This window comes from Chlorocebus sabaeus, chromosome 8 (assembly GCF_047675955.1).
Source record: "Chlorocebus sabaeus isolate Y175 chromosome 8, mChlSab1.0.hap1, whole genome shotgun sequence".
Classification (NCBI taxonomy): domain Eukaryota; kingdom Metazoa; phylum Chordata; class Mammalia; order Primates; family Cercopithecidae; genus Chlorocebus; species Chlorocebus sabaeus.
The window spans coordinates 89,617,147-89,639,436 of record NC_132911.1 but is presented as its reverse complement, the minus strand read 5'-3'; the positions used below and the strand labels follow the sequence as shown (position 1 = coordinate 89,639,436).

General features: G+C 38.1%; 1 pseudogene; it reads left to right on the top strand.

Annotated features, from left to right (window-relative positions):
* The window catches only part of LOC103237703 (mitotic checkpoint protein BUB3 pseudogene), a 56,261-nt pseudogene extending 52,929 nt beyond the window's left edge, over positions 1 to 3,332 (top strand).
* Positions 3,333 to 22,290: the final 18,958 nt, after the last annotated feature.

Here is a 22,290-nt window from a genome sequence, read left to right as displayed (position 1 = left end):
GTTAAGAGTCAAGGTCTCACTATGTTGCCCAATCTGGTTTTTTTTTTGTTTTTTTTTTTTTGAATTTTTACAGCAGATAGAAAGATTAGAAAATCTGTTTCACCGAGAGAGAGATCTGACATCCAAGATTGAGGAAAATGGTGAATGCTGTTAATTTTTTTAGTAGAGAATATTCCCGATTAAAAAAATTTTAAAAAAGTACGCCGGGCACGTTGGCTCAGGCCTGTAATCCCAGTGCTTTGGAAGGTCGGTCGAGACAGGCGGATCACGAGGTCAGGAGATGGAGACCATCCTGGTCAACATGGTGAAATCCCATCTCTACTAAAACACAAAAAAATTAGCAGGGCGTGCTGGCGCGCGCCTGTAGTCCCAGCTACTCGGGGGACTGAGGCAGGAGAATTACTTGACCCGGGAGGCAGAGGTTGCGGTGAGCTGAGATCACGCCACTGCACTCCAGCCTGGCGACAGAGCAAGACTCTGTGTCAAAAAAAAAAAAAAGTAAAAAACGTGTTTACCTTCGAACTATTTAAGATAGAAAACTAAGTAACATACAGAACACATAATTATATCTGCAATTAAATGTAAAATTCTCAACATTTTATTTTTCATTTCTCTACGTTAACTTTGTTTCAAAATACAAATATATTTTAACATTGCTGCCTCTGAACAACATTAAATTGATTTTAGAACGCGAAAGATAAGAGCCTTAATCAACCATCTCCGCTTAGGAGATCTGGGAGTTTGGAGAGAGAGGTAAAGCACCATGGTTCTGCTGAAGGGATTGTTCTCCATTGGCACCTGAAAGGCAGGATGGGGGTGTGGCTTCCTCATGCCTGAGCCAGTGTGCTTTGTTCTGTTCCTGAGACACAGGCAATGCACCTAAGCTTGTCGCTCAGATCCTTTTTTCTAGATCTAAATGGAAACAACAAATGAGTATTTGATCAGCACAAATTCCCTCCAATTGCTAGATAAAATAGCTGACTGCACATGCCCTAGCAAGGCCTGGCCAATGGCTTTTTTTAATTCTGTGAGAAGCACGGTGTTTGTTTTCAGTAGAGATTACATCAAATCCTGGTGATTTCCCCTCCTGTAAGTTTCTCGACTTACCCACTTTTTCCTTCTCCACTACTATTTCTCTACTCCAAAGTACCATATTCTCTCACCTACCTGGGAATAACTTCCTAGAATGGATCCTCCTTTCTCCATACCGTATCTCCAATTGCTTTTTCTATAGTTAGTGTTGACCTTGTAGAATGCACACCTGCTCTCATCCATGTCCATCAGTGCTGCTGCCCTCCCGTCCACCACTGCCACCTCAATAGCCTCTCATCTCTGATGAAAGAAAAACTTCAGAGTGCTCTGAGGGAAGAAAGGAGGCGGCGGAGGCGGCAGAGCGGCGAGTAGTAGAAACGTTGCTTCTGAGGGGAGCCCAAGACGACCGGTTCTAACGTGTTCAAGCTGAACCAGCCACCCGAGGATGTCATCTCCTCGGTGAAGTTTAGCCCCAACACCTCCCAGTTCCTGCTTGTCTCCTCCTGGGACACGTCCGTGCGCGTCTACGGTGTGCCAGCCAACTCCATGCAGCTCAAGTACCAGCACACCGGCGCCGTCCTGGACTGCGCCTTCTACCATCCAATGCATGCCTGGAGTGGAGGACTAGATCATCAATTGAAAATGCATGATTTGAACATTGATCAAGAAAATCTCGTTGGGACTCATGATGCCCCTATCAGATGTGTTGAATACTGTCCAGAAGTGAATGTGATGGTCACTGGAAATTGGGATTAGACAGTTTAATTGTGGGATTCCAGAACTTGTAATGCCGGGACCTTCTCTCAGCCTGAAAAGGTATATACCCTCTCAGTGTCTGGAGATCGGCTGATTGTGGGAACAGCAGGCCGCAGTGTTGGTGTGAGACTTACGGAACATGGGTTACGTGCAGCAGCGCAGGGAGTCCAGCCTGAAATACCAGGCTCGTTGCATACGAGTGTTTCCAAACAAGCAGGCTTATGTATTAAGCTCTATTGAAGGCCGAGTAGCCGTTGAGTATTTGGACCCAAGCCCTGAGGTACAGAAGAAGAAGTATGCCTTCAAATGTCACAGACTAAAAGAAAATAATATTGAGCAGATTTACCCAGTCAATGCCATTTCTTTTCACAATGTCCACAATACATTTGCCACAGGTAGTTCTGATGGCTTTGGAAGTATTTGGGATCCATTTAACAAAAAGCAACTGTGCCAGTTCCATCGGTACCCCACGAGCATCGCATCACTTGGCTTTCAGTAATGATGGGACTATGCTTGCAATAACATCATCATATATGTATGAAATGGATGACACGGAACACCCTGAAGATATCTTCATTCGCCAAGTGACAGATGCAGAAACAAAACCCAAGTCACCATGTACTTGACAAGATTTCATTTGCTTAAGTGCCATGTTGATGATAATAAAACAATTTGTGCTCCCCAATGGTGGATTTGTTAATATTAAAGAAACCAGGGAAAATATTAATTTTAATATTATAACAACCTGAAAATAATGGAAAAGAGGTTTTTGAATTTTTTTTTTTAAATAAACAGTTTCTTAAGTGCATGAGATGGTTTGATGGTTTGCTGCATTAAAGGTATTTGGGCAAACAAAATTGGAGGGCAGTGACTGCAGTTTTGAGAATCAGTTTTGACCTTGATGATTTTTTGTTTCCACTGTGGAAATGAATGTTTGTAAATAAATGTAATAAAAATCCCTTTGCATTCTTTCTGGACCTTAAATGGTAGAGGAAAATGCTCATGAGCCATTTGTTTCTTTTGCTGGTTATAGTTGCTAATTCTAAAGCTGCTTCAGACTGCTTCATGAGGAGGTTAATCTACAATTAAACAGTATTTCCTCTTGGCCGTCCATTATTTTCTGAAGCAGATGGTTCATCATTTCCTGGGCTGTTAAACAAAGCGAGGTTAAGGTTAGATTCTTGGGAATCAGCTAGTTTTCCATCGTATTAGGGTGCAGAAGGAAAACTAATAAGAAAACCTCCTAATATCATTTTGTGACTGTAAACAATTATTTACTAGCAAACAATTGATCCCAGAAGGGCAAATTGTTTGAGTCAGTAATGAGCTGAGAAAAGACAGAGCGTATCTGTGTATTTGGAAAAATAATTGCAACGTAATTGCAGTGCATTTAGACAGGCATCTATTTGGACCTGTTTCTATCTCTAAATGAATTTTTGGAAACATTAATGAGGTTTACATATTTCTCTGACATTCATATAGTTCTCATGTCCATTTCAGTTGACCAGCAGCTGGTGATTAAGGTTAAGAAGAAAAAAATTATAGTGAGAATGAGATTCATTTCAATGTAATGCACTAAAACAGAACACGAACTTAGCCTATTCTAGGTAGTTCCAAACAGTATTTTTGTTGTCAAACTTTAAAATTTATATTAATTTGCAAATGTATGTCTCTGAACAGGACCTCGACCTTTCCTGAGATTTATTTTATCCATAATGTATTTTTTTTAAATTCTTTTGATACAGAGAAGGGTCTTTTTTTTTAAACATTTCAGTGAAAACTTGGGGTAAGTCTGAACCCATCTTTTGAAATGTACTTTCTTCATTGCAGGTCCACCTAATCATCCCGTGAAAGTGGTTTCTCTATGGAAAGCTATGTTTGCTTCCTACAAATACATGCTTATTCCTTAAGGAATGTGTTAGAGTTACTGTGGATTTCTCTGTTTTCTGTCTTACAAGAAACTTGTCTATGTACCTTAATACTTTGTTTAGGATGAGGAGTCTTTGTGTCCCTGTACAGTAGTCTGAAGAATTCCCCCTTCTGTGCCCTAGCAAGCCCAGTTGCTGTATCTGAACAGTTTGAGCTCTTTTTGTAATATAATCTAAACCCATTATTTCTGTGCTGTCTAATAAAGAAGATTCAGAACACTTGAAAAAAAAAAAAAGGAAAAGTTCAGCCGAATTAAACTTAAAGGAGCTTAAATGAGCAACAAACAATTCACAAATTGGGCAGCCCCCAGAATCACAGCAGATTCACAGAGACTCCAGTGCAGCCACGTGGTGGAAGAATATTTATAGACAAAAAAGGTAAATAACGTACAGAAATTAGAAAGTGAGGTACAGAGCAGCTGGATTGGTTACAGGCTGGCATTTGCCTTATTTGAACACGGTTTGAACACTCAGCAGTGTATGACTGGTTGAAGTCCAGCACTGGGATTGGCCAAGACCCAGCTATTGTTACAGGTACATACTCCTAAGTTAGGTTTTCAATCTTGTCTACCTATTAAGCTAGCTTGCAGTTTGTCCACAAGGACTCAAATATAGAAGTACAGAGTCCTTCTCGGGTCACATTTAGTTCACTTTTAACAGCTCCCATGGTAAAACAGAATACTGTTAACGTGTTTACATGTAGATCTGAGCCGTCCTACCTCTCTGGCCTTATCTTGAAGCAACTTCCTTCTCCTTTTCTTTGTTCTATGCTCAAAAGCCTCTTTCGGTCCCTTTTATTTGTGGTGCTCCCTCCCCCAACAGGGCATGTTCCCCTGCTGCTTTCTGCACCCAGAAGGCATCTTACCATCCTTTCCTCCTTCTTCCTAGGGCTTCACACCTCACACTTCCACAGCCTCAGAGCAGGCTTCTCTTACTTTGGAGGGTAGGCCACTCATCACAGCACTTGCCAGAGTGGTGGTTCTACACTTTTTGTGTGATAATTTAATTAATGAAGCACTTTGAGAGTGAATACAATCTCTCACAGATGGGCTGTCTCAAACTTAATGAAGCAGGCTTAGGTAAACATAAAGACCTGATTCTGAGCTAAAAATAAATAACCACAGCCCTTGTCAAAAAACAGCAAGTGCCGAATGTCACCTAAATAAATTTAAATTGTTTAAATTCTTTTAAATTCTATTTTTGGAAAGACATTTGTTGAATTTAAAAAGTCAGAGAAGCGATTTTATTAACTTTGATTTCTTACTTTTCTATATTGAACACAGTTGACTTACCTTAAAAATTATCTTGAGATTTTTAAGTTCTAATCAGTATTTTTGCTGCATTTCTATATGGATCAACTTTATTTTCTTCATTTTTATATGTTTTAATTGTATGTTCTTCAGTTTCTGACCATAGTTATTTTGCCAATGTGATATGCAAAGATGTGTTGTAAGATGCTAATTTTATAGGAATGAAGAGTTGATGGACAACGGCAGCTGATAAAAGGGCTGGAGTTGAACCAGTGGTGTGCTGGTAAATGTTTAATAACTTGCTTTCAGAAAAAAATGTACATGTCTATGTATATGCACATTATAAATGTTAGTGATATAAAGGATGTATCAAACAAAACTTACAAATAATAAACTACAAAGCACTTTTTATTGTAAATTACATGTAGCCAATTGACCCTCATGGGATGCTTTCACTGATATTTGCCAAAACACATCCATACATAGTAAATCTACATTTGCAATTTACGAATAAGTATAGTTTTAAAATAAGTGCTGGTTTATATTTTCATCTATGTTAATAAGTAAGACTAAAGTAAAACAACTAATATATATGTCAAAACTTCACTTGTTTGTCAATGATGTGAGTAGCTTCTTTGCTAAACCAGATAACAGTCTTTAAATACTGGAAGATTATTTCTGTGTGTGTGTGTGTGTGTCTGTGTGTGTGTACGCAGTATTCACAATGTAATGAGTAAAGGAAAAACATACTTTTAAGTTTAATCTGTATTGCTAATGTTTTTCCCCATCATCACTTTTTAAAGTCTAGGCCACTGTCCAACAGAAATATTATGTGAGCCATATATGTATAAATTTCTAGTAACTATTTTAAAAATAAACAGATTAAAATTGACTTTGATAATATATCTTATTTGAACAAATATATTCAAAATAGTATAATCTCATGCTGTAGTAGATATACAAATTAGTAGAGATATTTTACTGCCTTTCTCCATATTGCCTTCAAAATCCAATGTATATTTTATACTTCTAACACATCTTAATTTGTATTAGTCATATTTCAAGTGCTTGATAGCCACATGTGCCTTGGTGCTACCATCTAGGAAGGTACACGTTTAGACAATCAACAAAACAATAAATCAAGCTGTGATCTGTGAAGTTTGCATTTGTGTGTGTGTGTGTGTGTGTGGTATAAATACCCCCACCGTGGTCAATTTCAAGTTATCAGTGTTATGGAAAGAGATGCGTTGAGCACATTTTTATATATCATTTCTACCAATTATATAGCCTTTCTACCAAACAGCCACAATGGACGTAAAAAACCCTCAAGCACGTAGGGACGAGTGAAATAATTAGGAATTGATGAGTTTGAAGCAATTATTGTTTATTTTTAATATAAAATTTAATTGTAGGTTTATATAACTTAATTTTGAGTTAAGGGTGTGTTTATCAACTGGCTCAGAAAATTCCTGGAAATATTACAAGTGGTTCTCAGGAGCCAGGATGAGATTGCTCCAGAACACCACTGAATTGAGTCATCAAAATGGATAAATGTCACAGAAGTGTTCTGGTGAAGGGAAAACCTGGCTAAGGAGATCACAAAGCATTGCAAATCTTATCTTCCTTCAAATCCAAATAGTGCATGCCAAATTGATTAGTTTGTGGGAATTCAAAAAGCTAAATGGCAGAAAAATATCACTGGCTGAAAAAAAGTTTTCTATAACATTGGAAATGTTGAAGTAAAAAATAGCAGAGGAATTAAGATCATGGGCCTTGGGGTCAGACAGCTCAACATTTGATTCCTAACTGTATTATTTCACTACTTGAACAACTGAACAAGGATCTTAATCATTTTGAAATTATCCATATATCTATAAGTGAGGATACTGACTGACATCTACCTTCCTGGTTTCCTGTAATGAAAAACGGACACAAGGTTGCCATTGCCAAAGTATATTCCACAAAAAGACTGGTTTTGTGAAATGTCAATACGTATTAATTTGGGGGAAATTCTGGTTAAGTAGGCTAGGAAATTGGAATTTTTCAGCGTACTTAAGTAGCTAAGAAATGAATATAATAAGGAACATCCTTGAAATGTATTTGTACATTGATCTCAGTTTTTGTAACAAGTATCTTCATGGCCTATTTATTGTATTCCAAGGAAAACACGGACAAATATTTACAAAGTACTCGGCACAGGTCTGGCATGTGATAATGAGCTCAAGAAAGGGGAACAACAATAATGTAATTTCTAATAATATGATAAAATATGACTTGTACGTAACCAAGGTATGGTGTATAGTCCAATGGGGAAAATAAAGGCTTCATGCACAAGCAGGTAGTCAATTCATGCACAAAGACATTTTTTACTTTTTATTTTTTTTTACAGGGGTTCTCACTCTGTTGCCCTGGCTGGAGTGTACTGGTGCAATCATGGCTCATTGTATCTTTGACCTCCTAGACTCAAGGGATCCCCCTGCCTTGACTTCCCAGAATACGGGGATTACAGGTGGTGCAAGCCACCTCACCCTGTCCACAAGGAAATTAAAGTAAAATTACATGACTCCTTCAACCAATTTTTATAGTTCCGGACAGAATGAAATCAAAATGAATTAAAAGACTAGGTCAATTAGCCAGAAAAACACTAGAAGCAGAAGCCAAAGCTAAAAGAAATCCAGGATGAATCAAGGGAAGATTCCTTTTAAAATACATTACAAAGGAAAAGAGCCTTGATTTATAATGAAGAACAAATGAAAGATTCCTGTCTTCTTAGGATTTCCCAGCCAAATTATTAAGAAAGACAAATGAAAAAAAATGAATAGTTACCTGAGACTAAAAAGTATGGATCAAGCTAGGAAAAGTCCCAGAGTCCTAGGAAGTTTCAGCAGCATGATAAACAGCATTAGTGGGCTGGGACCAACCTCAAGAGACAGACAGAAAGCAGAGCAAAAGCAGCGTGGAAAGAAGAAAACTTGTTTGAAGGAAACCAGTTTGGTATAAACTGCTTTGCTCCCAGTGAATTAACAAACAAACACATGAATGAATGGGATTACAATTACAAGGGGAGAGACCTTCTGCAAAAACTGATCAAAAGAAGAGGACAGTTTGAAGAGGGGCTGGTTATGACCTTTGTGTGGGAGAAACACTTCAATGTTCTGGTACGCAGAGAGATCACAATTGGAGTCTGCAGCTTGGGCTCTCAAATGGAGGCCTATCAAAAAAGACTTGACTTTTCCAGAACCAGGGGCAAGAAATAAACAATTGCCTGGTGTTTATGCAGTTTAGACATGCAAAATTCAGACTTCAGACTTACGTGTTAAGACCTGCCAGGTGATCTGAGGCTTATCTTTGGTGGTACATGAAATATAACCTGTTCCAGGACAATACTTACTGTAAAGGAGCATTGAAAATAATAATTTTTAAAAAGCTGATTAGGCATGTATATGATATGGTGATGACCAATTCTGAAGAAGTCAGTGTACAAACTAGGAGTATGGGCAATAATTGAGTTTAACTTCCACCGTCTGGAATTGCCCTTGGAACTGTATCAGCAGATCCTGGCCAATACTAAATCTAGGAAGGCTCTGATTGAGGATATCAGTTTACATCTTTCACCCTTCACCTAGATTCAAGAAACTATATAATAATCATCCCAATTCCTTAGCAAAACCTTAAGGAACAAACAAACAAAAAAGCAATGCTTTTTTAGAATGTATCACCATTAATTCACAATTCTGGAAATGTGAATTAATGAATTCTGGAAATGATTCTGCTAACCCAAAAATCAAAATTATTCTCTCTTATCCTTCTGAAGCATTCATTTAATCTGTAGTTCAGGATTTCCTTCTGAACTTGTCACTTAAATTGAAATGTAAGACATTTTGATGCTTAGATAATCTTTCCAAATAAAGATCTAGTGAGCACTGACCTTTATGGAGTACGCACCATCAGCACTACAGTGCCCAGGCTAAAATGCTTTGAAAGAAGGGCCGAGGTGGCCGATTGTTCTTATTTCAGTTGATCAAGGGCATTTGTGGTATCTCCTCAATTCAGTCTCTTGACATTTAAGAGTTCACAACACAATTGCTTCCAAAGTAAGAATTACTTCATTACACATCCTCTTAGTCCTTTAGGCATGCATTCTTTTTAAAACCTCTCTGCCTCATGGCCTTGCTCCTGCCAAGGACACCATCTTGCCCCTGGCATTCAGCGCTGACCCAGTCTGACAGAAGCAGGGCAGGCTGAAAATAGCAGCAACAAAGGCAGCCAGGCTTGCCCGCTGCTCTAGGGATGCTTTTGCATGTTTTTTTTTTTTTCTTTTTTTAAAAATGGTGCAATGAGGCTTTATTACAAGTCTAAAGAGTGAACTTCTGATACAGTTAAGCAGATATACTATATATGAAATACATGCACACACTATTGTATATATGATTGATACTAAACAATATAAATGCATTTATTTTTCTAGTTCCATATCCTGAATGCTCAGCACATATTTTGCACTTAGGCCGGGAATAACTAGTTGCCCATGTGCTCTGCTGCAATTGTTCTTTCCTCGGACCACTTTGCACCTCAAGTGACTGGCATATGGTGATAATTCAATAAACGTTTACTAAATACCATAATTAGTATATATTGTCAGGACAGCCAACTACACTGCTGTAACAAGTGACTCCAGTGTTTATTTCTTGTTTGTGCTTTATGCCCTTCAGGGTCAGCTTCAGCTGTGGTTCTTTTCATGTCACCTCTTTCATTGGCCAGAGAAAGTCACATGTATGAGCCTGACATCAGTAGGTTGGGAATGTATAATCTGCTTCCAGGGAAGGATAGCACATATTACAAATACTTCTCTTCAGTGCCCACATACAGAACACACTTACCTACCCCCATAGGAGATAACCCTATTATTCATGGCACCAAGCTCAATGAAGAGTGGGAGTTTATGACAGTCTTTACGTAGGTCTAGAGACCTGTGAGTAAGTTTTAGTGTTAGGCTGTTCTTGCATTGCTATTAAAAAATACCTGAGACTAGGTAATTTGCAAGAAAAGATGTTTAGTTGTTCCCGGTTCTACAGGCTGTACAGGAAGCACAGCAGCATCTGCTTCAGGGAGGCCTCAGGAAGCTTCCAGTCATGGCAGAAGGCAAAGGGGGCGTAGTCACATCACATGGCAAAAGCAGGAGCAAGAAAGGGGGGGGAGGTGCCACACATTTTTAAACAGCCAGATCTCACAAGAACTCACTCCCTGTCATGAGAACGGCACCAAGGAGATGGTATTAAGCTATTCATGATAAATTCACCCCCATGATCCAATCACCTCCCACCAGGCCCCACCTCCAACACTGAGGATTACAATTCAAGATGAGATTTCAGTGGGGACACAGATGCAAACTATATCATTTATTGACCCCATGCACGTCCAATATACAGTGACTGAGTAGGCTCAGGATAAACGCAATAAGTATTGGCATTTGGAAGAGGGAAGACCAGGAGATACAATAGTCATGGTCTGTAAAAGTTTGAAATCCCACTGGGAAGTTGTAAGCAACCTCTATTTCCCTGAGGGTGGGGGATGTTCCTTGATAATTCTCTGAACCCACCCCCAGGAATCCCTCTACAGTTCATTGTTCTCCGTAGGGCTTAGCTTTGCCCTCTAGGAAGTCTTCCTTTTCCATTTTCCTCTTTGGCTACATCTGAAAAGAATGTTGGAGATCATGGTCTCATTGAGAGCCAAGGTGCCGTTCCAGTCTTCTTTTCACTCAGGAAAGTTTAGAGGCCCAAGCCTCAAGAAGCCGCAGTCTCTTTTGGTCCCTGTTGTGTTTTATCAATATAATCACTCACTCAGAAACATACTTGGCTTCTTATCTATTTGATTCCATCAATTCTTTTTGCCAATAGATATGTCTTTCTCTTTGCAACTAATGAGGGTCCATTACTCCTTACAACTAATGTATTAACTAGAAAGTGTTTGAATATAACTGTCCCTTAACAAACAGAAAAATTGAAATAAAGAAAACAAAAGAAGTGCACAAAGTATTTCAGGAAATCAATTGCAGGACCTTGTCTACACTTGCACCATTTAGAGCTCGATTTTACATTTAACCCACTCTTTTTCCATCATGCTTTTGCATGGGTACATTTACTACATAATAAACCTAGGGAGAGATGTTTCTGTCGCAATTGGAATTATATTACAGAACCAGAGTATACAATATACAGCAAGACCTTTAGTTCACTATGCACATCCAGAGCCTGAATTTAATGAGCGACAGTTGGTGAACAATTAGAATTAGAACTGAAGATAACAGTATCCATAAAACAGTCCTCAGTGTTTACTTGAAACATCGGTTTGTTGTTGTGATCAACCAGTATTTTAATTCATTTATTTGCTTTTTATTTTTTTTCTACTGGCAATCACAATTTAAGAAATTACATACATAATGTATCAGTCAGGGTTCTCTAGAGGGAGAGAACTAATAGGATAAATACATATACAAAGGGGAGTTTATTAAGTATTAACTCACATGATCACAAGGTCCCACAATAGGCCATCTGCAAGCAGAGGAGCAAGGAAGCCAATCAGAGTCCCAAAGCTGAAGAACTTGGAGTTTCATGTTCAATGACAGGAAGCATCCGGCATTGGGGAAAGATATAGGCGGGAGGCTAAGCCAGTCTAGTCTTTTCACGTTCTTCTGCCTGCTTTTTATTCTGGCGGCACTGGCAGCTGATTAGATTGTACCCACCCAGATTAAGGGTGGGTCTGCCTTTCCCAGCCCGCTGACTTGAATGTTAATCTCTTCATAGACACACCCAGGATCAACACTTTGCATCCTTCAATCCAATCAAGTTGACACTCAGTATTAACCACCACAAATATGTATACTGAACATGGAGTTTAGAGAGATCTTATGAATTTTGAGCACAAGGTTTACAAGGAAGCCAAAATTGGTTCAAAAAATAACAACAGATGTGGCTCACCCACTTTCAATTTTGTGCTATCAGTTGTTAGAAGCAACTGGGATCAAATAGCAAAGAAGCTATTTCTCCAGATAATTTGTCTTATGTAGGTTGACCCAGACAAAAATAAAAGCATACGGTATAACAATAATTGGAGAGGGAGATTTTTTTCTGTATAACATTTCAAAAATCTCATATTTCTGTTATTTTCAGATTCTACTTGGAGTGAAGAGTACAGAATATCTAAAGAGTAGGGAGTGTATTTAATAAAAGGCCAGGCACGGTGGCTCACACCTGTAATCCTTGCACTTTGGGAGACTGAGGCAGACAGATCACCTGCAGTCAGGAGTTTGAGACCCGCCTGGCTAATGTGGTGAACCCTCTTCTCTACTAAAAATACAAAAAAAAAAAAAAAAAAAAAAATCAGCTGGGTATGGTGGTAGACATCTATAATCCCAGCTACTTGGGAGGCTGAGGCAGGAGGATCACTTCAACCCAGGACGCAGAGCTTGCAATGAGCTGAGGTTGCACCACTGCACTCCAGCCTAGGCGACAAGAGCAAAATTCTTATCTCAAAAAAGAAAATAAATAAAAATAAACAAATAAATAAATGACCACTGAAATTTAGAGTGCATTTGAAGAATTTTTCACAAAATGTTTTCTTTATGCTAGAATGAAACTAAACTTCAACCTTTGCATGCTAATATTTTTCTGTTATTATTCTAATTTAACTGATTTTAATATTTAAATTATCCCTGATTCATTCAGTCATCAAAATTTAGGAGGCACCCACTATGTGAAAGTCTCAAATAGACATTCTGTAAATATTTTAACAATAAGAAGATGATAATTCGTAAATAAAGCTTCCCCCAAAATAGTCTTTCACAAGAGTGAAGACTTAAGACTTAATTTTTTTTTCTGGAAACATGTCACATTCATAGAAAGACTTGATTTTTAAGAGTCAAATTAGTTGTTTATTTAATGAACTAGGGAAAAATTGATAACTTCATTTTTTTTTTTTTTTTTTTTTTTTTAAGACAGACTCTTGTTCTATTGTCTAGGCTGGAGTGCAGTGGCATGATCTCAGCTCACTGCAACCTCTGCCTCCCAGGTTCAAGTGATTCTCCTGCCTCAGCCTCCTAGTGAGCTGTGAGATTACAGGTGTCCACCACTATGCCTAGCTAATGTTTTGTATTATTAGTAGAGACAGGGTTTCACCATGTTTACCAGGTTGGTCTCAAACTCCTGACCTTCAGTGATCCACCTGTCTCAGCCTCACAAAGTGCTGAGATTACAGGTGTGAGCCACTGCATCAGGCAAATTTGGTTAATATTAAACTGACAAGGTAATATTTAATCCTAACTTCAGGTAAAGTAGGCTTAAAATCTTATTGGAAGTATTTTATAATGTGTTTCCATGTAAGCCACCATGAATGTCTCAAAAATGCCAAATACTGCAAAAATTATAATTCAGATGGCTGCTCTGTTCATGTTTTTATAGTCAAATTTTCTTGTGTAATTTGGTATTGAGTGCTGGCATGATTTTTGCCTGCCGCCCCTCATTACCAAGAATAACTCAATATTCTCTCATATTTGGCCTTCTACATCAAGACTTTCTTTTCTCAAATTTGATAGAAAATACTGAAAATATTTTATCTTTACAAAAGCAAGATTTTTTAATGGGTCTTCTTTTTCTTTCTGGAGTAAAGAACAGATATGTTTTACACAAGCTTAGTTTTCTGCATTTATTTTCACATAACTGATTCTGTTGCATAGTAATTCTAGATTTCCTCCCATCACTTGTCCCAGTAGATACTTTTATCATGACTTATTCCTACTGGGTTCTATTTCTCAATCTCCTTCAACGAGGCCTGTCTAAAGTGGGACTGATAAACTACGCTAAATTTAGGATCTGAAAAGCAGGAAATCATCTTAGGTCTTAAACACATCTGTTAAATATGCACCTGTACTCTTAATTTATATAGCACTTGGTTTTGAGTTGTTATAGAAAAGGTATTTCTCCTAGCCAACATGGTAAAATCTCGTCTCTACTAAAAATACAAAAAATTAGCCATGCATGGTGGTGCATACCTGTAATCCCAGCTACTCGGACACTGAGGCAGGAGAATTGCTTGAAACTGGGAGGTGGAGGTTGCAGTGAGCCGTGAGGCAGAGGTTGTAGTGAGCCAAAATCATGTCATTGCACCCCAGCCTGGGTGATAGAGCGAGACTTCATCTCAAAAAAAAAAAAAAGTATTTGTGTCATTTGATTGGTTTTTATTGCTAAAATTGTACCCTGCAGTAAAAAAACAAGACCAAATCTATATATTGTACAAAAAAGGGAGAATACAAAGTCCATTGACTCTGTTCAATTTGTAATTTGAAATTACCTATGTGTCTCACATTTGTGGCTTACATTGTATTTCTACTGGACAGCACAGCTTTGGAAAGTGGTGTAAATTTCTTACTCAGTATGTCTCATGTTACCTTTTATTTATTTTACTTTTACTCATTTTTCTTTTTTTTTTTTTTTTTTTTTTTTTGAGACACTCTTGCTCTGTCGCCCAGGCTGGAGTATAGGTGTGATCTCAGCTCACTGCCACCTCCACCTCCTGGGTTCAAGTGATTGTCTCATATCAGCCTCCCAAGTAGCTGGGAATTCTTGATGTTTTCTTTATTTCTTTATACAAAAATCCTTCCATAGTCTCTGTGAAGAGAAACCAGGATTACAAAGCAATGCTCCCTGCTCTCACATTAATTTTCACAAAACTTACATATTGCCTAACACTTCTAGATCTATGTGAACCTCTCTTCCAAATACTGTCTAACAGATACATTCATCATTAGTAAGACAATGTAGTAGTGGAGAAAGCTTCGTATTATCTTGAAACACAAAGAAAGAATACATAAACAGAATCTACAAAAAAGCAAATGTGAAACAAAGTTCTGGTTGTTTATCTTTAAAATCATAATTCAGAAGTTTGGTAAATTTTAAAGATCTCCTTCTACATTTGAATGCAAATCATAAAATTTCTACCTTAAAAGGAAATCACCTGGCCGGGCATGGTGGCTCATGCCTGTAATCCCAGCACTTTCAGAGGCTGAAGTGGGTGGATCACGAGGTCAGGAGATCGAGACCATCCTAGCTAAGACGGCGAAACCCCATCTCTACTAAAAATACAAAAAATTAGCCGGGCATGGTGGCACACGCCTGTAGTCACAGCTACTTGCAAGATTGAGGCAAGAGAATTGCTTGAACCCAGGAGGCGGAGGTTGCACTCTAGCCTGGGCGACAGAGTGAGACTCTGTCAAAAAAAAAAAAAGGAAGGAAGGAAGGAAAGAAAGAAATCACCTGTGATTCATATATCAGAATATGATTAAATATAACTACAGTTATTGAGAGCCAACTATATAGCTAATGCTTTGTGAATGTTATTTTTAACCTGCATGAAATTCTACAAAGGAAACATTATTATTATTTTATGGATATGAAAACTGAGACTCAGAGGATAAGTAATTTGACAAGGTGAAGCAGCACAAACATTCAAGCCAGGTATCCATTCTCACATCTGCTTAACACAAACCCAACGCCTTGTCCATTGTTCCAGGCCCTGTACTTTCACCATAACATGATAGGACTGCAGTGTCCAGCAGGGTAGTGACTAGCCACACGTGCCTATTGACTTGAAATGTGGGCAGGCCAAATCGAGACTAAAACACACACTGGATTTGGAAGACTTAATACCAAAAAAAAGGAATGTGAAATATCATATTAATAATTTTTACGTTCACTATATGCTGAAATAGTTGAAAATATCTTGAATAAATATTTCAAATAATATTTTGAATACCTTGGATTAAACATGTTATTAAACTAATTTTCCTTATTTCTTTTTCACTTCTTAAAATGTGGCTACTAGAAAATATGAAATTACGTACGTGTCTCACATTCGTGGGTTATGTTGTATTTCTACTGGACAGCACAGCTTTGGAAAGTGGTATAAATTTTTTACTCGGTATATCTCATGTTACCTTTAATTTATTTTTCTTTTACTCATTTTTTTTTTTTTTTTTTTTAAGACAGACTCTTGCTCTGTCACCCAGGCTGGTGTACAGGTGTGATCTCAGCTCACTGCAACCTCTGCCTCCTGGGTTCAAGTGATTCTCCCACCTCAGCCTCCCGAGTAGCTGGGACTACAGGAACACACTACCACACTCGGCTAATTTTTGTATTTTTAGTAGAGACAGGGTTTCGCCTTGTTGGCCAGGCTGGTCTGGAACTCCTGGCCTCAAGTGATCTGCCTGCCTCGGCCTTCCAAAGTGCTGGGATTACAGGCATGAACCACCGTGCCGGGTCTCTTTTATTTTTTTCTTAAAGACTGTAAAGCTACATGAATGCGGTCATTATCTAGCTGCAGAAAACTTTTATTGGACTCATTAACAAAGTCTTTCTCCCTGAAGACTTGGATCAGAGGATTTGTAACTTGCTGAGTGCTTGAAAGGCTTTTGGCTACTGCAGCATTTGATTGCTGCATGAATAGAATTTAAGTGCTTTCAAACAAGGGCCAATTCTTGCTTTCTGTTTTGTATTATTTCCACAGTTGTCAATTGTATTGGGAGATAGTTAATGAGCATATTATTGCCTTTAAAATCAATTGGTACAGATGGGTTGAGTAGGACGGGAGCTGAAGGCTCAAAGCAAAACACTATCCCATCTCCTTTTCAATGCCAAAAGAGACATTGCAAATTATTGTCATTAAATCTCAGATTCACCAAAATAATTTTTATTCCGGAAAAATGTTTATTGATACCGCCCTCCTGCTTATCTCCAACACACTCTCTCTATGCCCCTTGACTTCTGAGGGTGTCATTATCTCCACACTGAAGAGACACAGGTATCTGGCTAAACTCATTCAGAATCTCCCTACCTTCCCCCTTAGTCCCAACCACTTAGAGAAACAATCTTATCAGAGTAACATTTTTAAAAGGGAAAAGAAAGGAGAAGTAAAACATATTCAGCCTAATTTAGCTTCTCTGATTTCTAGATTAGAATATACAGATGCCCCTAGACTTAAAATGGGATTATATCCCAAAAAAACCATCATAAATTGAAAATATTGTAAGTCAAAAATGCATTTAATACACTTAACCTACTGAACACCATAGCTTAGCCCTGCCTACCTTAATTATGCTCAGAATATTTACATTAGCCTGCAGATGGGCAAAATCATCTAACACAAAATCTATTTTATAATAAAGTGCTGGCCAGGCACTGTGGCTCACACCTGTAATCCCAGCACTGTAAGAGACTGAGGGAGGAGGATCACTTGAAACCGGGAGTTCGAGGCCAGCCTAGGCAACATAGTGAGATCCCATCTCTACAAAAAACTAAAAAATTAGTCAAGTGTGCTAGTGTGCTGGTGCACACCTATACTGGAATCTAAGGACAATTTCTTAATCCCAAGAGTTCTAGGCTGCAGAGAGCTGTGATGACACCACTGCATTCTAGCCTGGGTGACAGAGTAAGACCCTATCTCAAAAAAATTAAAAAAAAAAAAAAAGTATTCAGTATCTTATGAAATTTATTGAATACTGTACTGAAAGTGAAAAACAGAATAGTTATATGGATACTTAATGTATGATTTCTACTAAATGCATGTTGCTTTTGTACCATCATAAAGTTGAAAAATCATGTGGAACCATTGTAAGTCCAGATCATCTGTAATCAACACATATTTCTATCAATGAAGACGCTTTAAGTTGAAAACGATAGAATATAAATTGAGTACATAACAACATCACAATAAATCTTTTTACATTTTAGGATAATACATAGACTCTTTCCTGAGAAAATCCATTCCGGGCTATTTAATTAGGGCCAATCCTGCATCCAATCCCAAGTTATAGGGTCTGGATTTAGCCAGACATGACCAATCAAATTATCTCTTATTTCTGGTCACAGTAATTGGTTCTGTAATAACATCTGAAACAAGCTGAGCCAATTAGATCCTTCCTAGGATGTTTTATAAAAACTACTGGGAAAGACCATTTCTTTCTGTGAATAGGATGTGCATCTAGGAATGGAATGCTGGGGGCTATCTTTCCCACCACACAAAGAGGGCTTATCTGGAATTACAGAGGTAGCAACTTGAAAATGTCATTTGATTCCCTGGATTTAACTGTGCCCAAAACCACACATGCCCTATTACATATATCCATGTTCTCTTTTCTTTTTAAATAGGTATGAAGTGGATTCTATTATTTTATCCCAAAAGAGTCCTGGTTGACACAAAATTGATATTCAGAGTGGAATGTCATAGGTGACAAACACCAAACCATGAAATAAACTCAACTGAGTTGCAATTGCAATGAAGCACAAAGAAGATCTTTTATCATCATTTTGGAAGATAGCAAGTCTTATTAGGGTGTGTTTATGTCAGCTGACTGTCAGCCAAAGTAGCAAATGTAAGAAACCATGTTTGCTTGTTTCTCTTGCCAGCGTAGTTTCATAAAGCCTCTGACTCTGACAACCTACAGCTCTTCAGAAGGATGCTTTGAAGACAAAACAGGATAGAGCATATGGCCCCCACATCTCTTGCCTGAGTCACTATACTCCTTAAAAGATAAACGACCCTAGTTCTTGCCTTTTCCTATGCATAAGATAACATCTGACAGGCATAGTGACTATGCCTCCATAACCAGATGTACTCTTACACCCAAACTTCGCTATGATTTTGAACATACTGAACCCCCAATACCTGTGTATAAGCTGTGAGCTAAAGCACCATTTTGGAGGAGTCTGACAAAACCTCTGTGATGAATTCCTCCTGGGCTCTAGTCTTCAGTTAACAGTCCTCAGCAAGACTTCTGAATGACACTAATTTTTTGAGAGCTTGATTCTTTTTTTAATTTAGTCAACAAACTAATTTAACAGTCACTTGTATCTTATATCATAGGTCATATTATCACTGAAGTTAAAGCATTAGGAGACAGGAAAAATATCAGGATGTTGGAGTGTGTTAATCATTTTTTTGCAGCCATTAGTAAAGTTCTAAAAAAGGTAAATATCTAAAAACAGACCCATCTGGAAACAGAACAACCTGCAGCCACGCTAAGGAAGTCCTTGTTGCTTACAGGCCAGACTTCAAAATCTCTGAGAGCCAGATAATCATGGACCCTGGAGGATTTAAGAAGCTGAATTTTCTGGTTCATGTTGTTTAAAGTTAATATTAGCAAAGACAGGGAAGCAGGAAGCACAGAGAAAAATAAGTTTTGGACACAGGAAGGACCAAAGAGCTAGCTGAATTCTGTTTACTGAGGGCCGCCAAACTGCTGAATATTCTCAGCTCCCACAAAAGAATAATTATCTCCAATATAAGGCACTATCCCATGTAATGAAGCCTGGGAACAGGATGTAGCAGAGCCCAGCCTCATTAGTGTAACCCATGGGTTCATATTAGCAGGCCAAGGTGAATGTTAGGCTAAAGGTAAGTATGGTGGCCAGGTGAGAATTGACAGATACAAGGTAGAGTCCAGATTCAAGTGTCACATCCTGGCCTTAATTTCTAACCTACACAGTCTCAATAATTCAATTTAGTCATCAGTACGAAGAGACATTAAGGAAGTTGGGAGATCCAAGGAAACCCAAGGCTGGTAACCAGGCTGTTCAAACCTGAGGCCAACTCCAAGTTCCTGAATCTACAATGATAGGAATTGTTAAAACAGAATGTTCCCCAGAAGAGGAAGCTCTCAAATGTGCCTTGCATAAGAAGCTGTGACAGATAATAGAAAAAGGAACTCCTCTCAGTGAGTGAAACTGGATGCAACCAGATTAGCTGGCCAAGAAACTCATTCCTTTGCCAGGGCCGGGAGTCTCTGCTTTCCCTATCCAATGGAATACAGTACATGCCACAGACGGAGACCTCTGCATGTTGTTTAGCCGTCTCCTCTTTTCTAAATGGGAACTGTGGTTAGAATTTTGCTGGATGGGCTTATCAGTAAACTAAAGTTGTTAACTTTTCATTTGGACTAGCCAAAATCAAATGTGTATCATTCAGAGATCTTGGAATTGGATGCAATAACTAGATGGACTTTGGGTTGCTTCAACTTGCAGCATGGATGAATGCCCTTTGAATTTCATACAGGTCAAATGCAGGAATCTCTGAAATTGCATGCATTGAGAAAAAGATACATATATATAAATGCCATACAGCTAAGAGTTAGAATGTAGTCAACATCTGTTATTTCTACCTGCCCAGTGCCCATTCTCACTTCTGTTGATAATATAATCTCTTCCTTGAGGAACTGTAATAGAATTAGTGGGCTTTTATCACAGAATATTTGTCTAGATCATGACCTCTATAAAAACAGTTGTTTAACACTACAGATAAATAAATTTAACTTGTAAATATGAACTATTTCTGACACAACTGAAAAAGGCATAAGTTCTGATGTGGCAGGAGTTTCTGAGTCTTCTTCAGGTATTCTGATTTTACTATACTTCTATACTGATGACTACAAAGGTTAGTAAATGACTTATATTAACAATTTATGAAGGAGATATTTTGTTTGAAACTAACACCTGAACAAGTACACATCCTTTACAGGTACCTATTTCAGATGATTCAGGTGGATATGGCCCACAGTTTCCCAGCCTCAGACATGAGTGTGTGACTTGACCTAGCCACTTAAAGTGTCCCATAATCCAGCGACATTCAGAGATTAGGTTTAACCAAAACTATGCTAAGTTGACTCCTCCTACCACTTTTGTGCCAAAACAATAAGAAAAGACATTCATTGTCTTTCCAGAAGGTTAAGCTGTAAGAAATGCATCTGGGGCTGCTGGCAGCAATCTTTTCTGATGTATGGAGAAAACTTTGTTTATTGAGCACCTATTAGGTGTTAAACATTGTGCTACATCTATTCTATGGAAATAGAATTGTAAAAAAATGAATCTAGTCTGTGCAAAGAACCAATAGTCTAGAATATTAGTAATAAGCTCTGTATCAGCCAGATATAAATATTGAATGAATGTGTCCATCAGTGTTCAGTTGCAGAGAACTGAATTCACACTAGCTGGTTTAAGCAGAACAGAATATTGACAATGGATTTTATAATTACCAAAAGAAGAAACTCACCACAAGAAAGAGTCTTGTCTGGGCTGATAACCTGGCTCCAATGCCAAGGCTCTGGGTGTCAGAGAAAAGGACTGAAAGGGCAGTATAGCTGTGCTGGGCTCAGTTTGCCTTGAATAAAATGACCCTGTTTGGAATTCAGGAGCTGAGCACTGAAAGCAATCCCAGTTGGAAATATCAACCCACTTTGGCATAGAATATCACAGTTCAAGTGTTCCACTGGGGATAGAAGATCTCTGTGTACTCTGAAAAAGTATTGCAACATAAGAAGCAGACCTTGGCTAGCGGACTGATCATATTTCCTTGTTTCTTGTCCTTTGAAACTTTTGGGTCCGTTTACCTAAGTAAGCACTTTGTGAAGAGAAATGTATTCCTCAAAAGAGATGCCTGAGTCATACTCTAGACCACTTAAGTCCAATCCTCAAAAGGCATAGATGAAAACTCATTATCTTTTCAAAATGCAGCCAAGGTTAAAAACAACTGGGTTAAATAATCACAAACTAAAACCACATCGTATGCTTTCCTTCCTTGTCTTTCTCTATAGCCTCAAATCCTTCTCAGGTGCTAAAATGGGGATTTTGTCAATGAATTTGTACTAAGAATGTAGCTTCTTTCAATTATGCTTAATATTCATTTATTCTTTTGTTCAGCATTCTATAAACAATATGAATGCTTATCCTACCTCCTAACTAGATGCTTCAAACAGAGTGGCAACCAAAATATAGTCTGTAGCTCTCCAGGAACCCAAGAGTTTTCTTGCCCCTACCTCCATGCTAGATGGAACTGCATGCTCATTCATGTCTCTCAAACAGACCTCATCAGCTCTATAAAAAATAAAATCCATTGACATAAAGTTTATTCCTAAGTGCTTTTTTCTTCAAGAAATACAACTAATTTCTCATGAGATTTCCAGCATTTCCTGTGTATGCTGAGTTTGGAATAACTTGAACTCAGATGATCCTTGTATCCCAATGTATTTTCTTTTTGTCTGTCAAGTTCAGAACAATCAGAAAGACAAACAAAAAATCATGCTTATTCACGTTCATTCCACATTTTTAATATTTCTAAGGAAATGTTAAGGCTAAATTTCTTTATTCAAAAGCAGTTCACTTTTCTTTGTTAGGTAACTGAATTATGTTTAGGATTCTAAAAAAAGATAAAAACTAAAAACTATTTCTAGAGCCTTTGATTTGGAGGCTATTATTTGCAGGTGATTTTAAAATGTATTTTTTAAA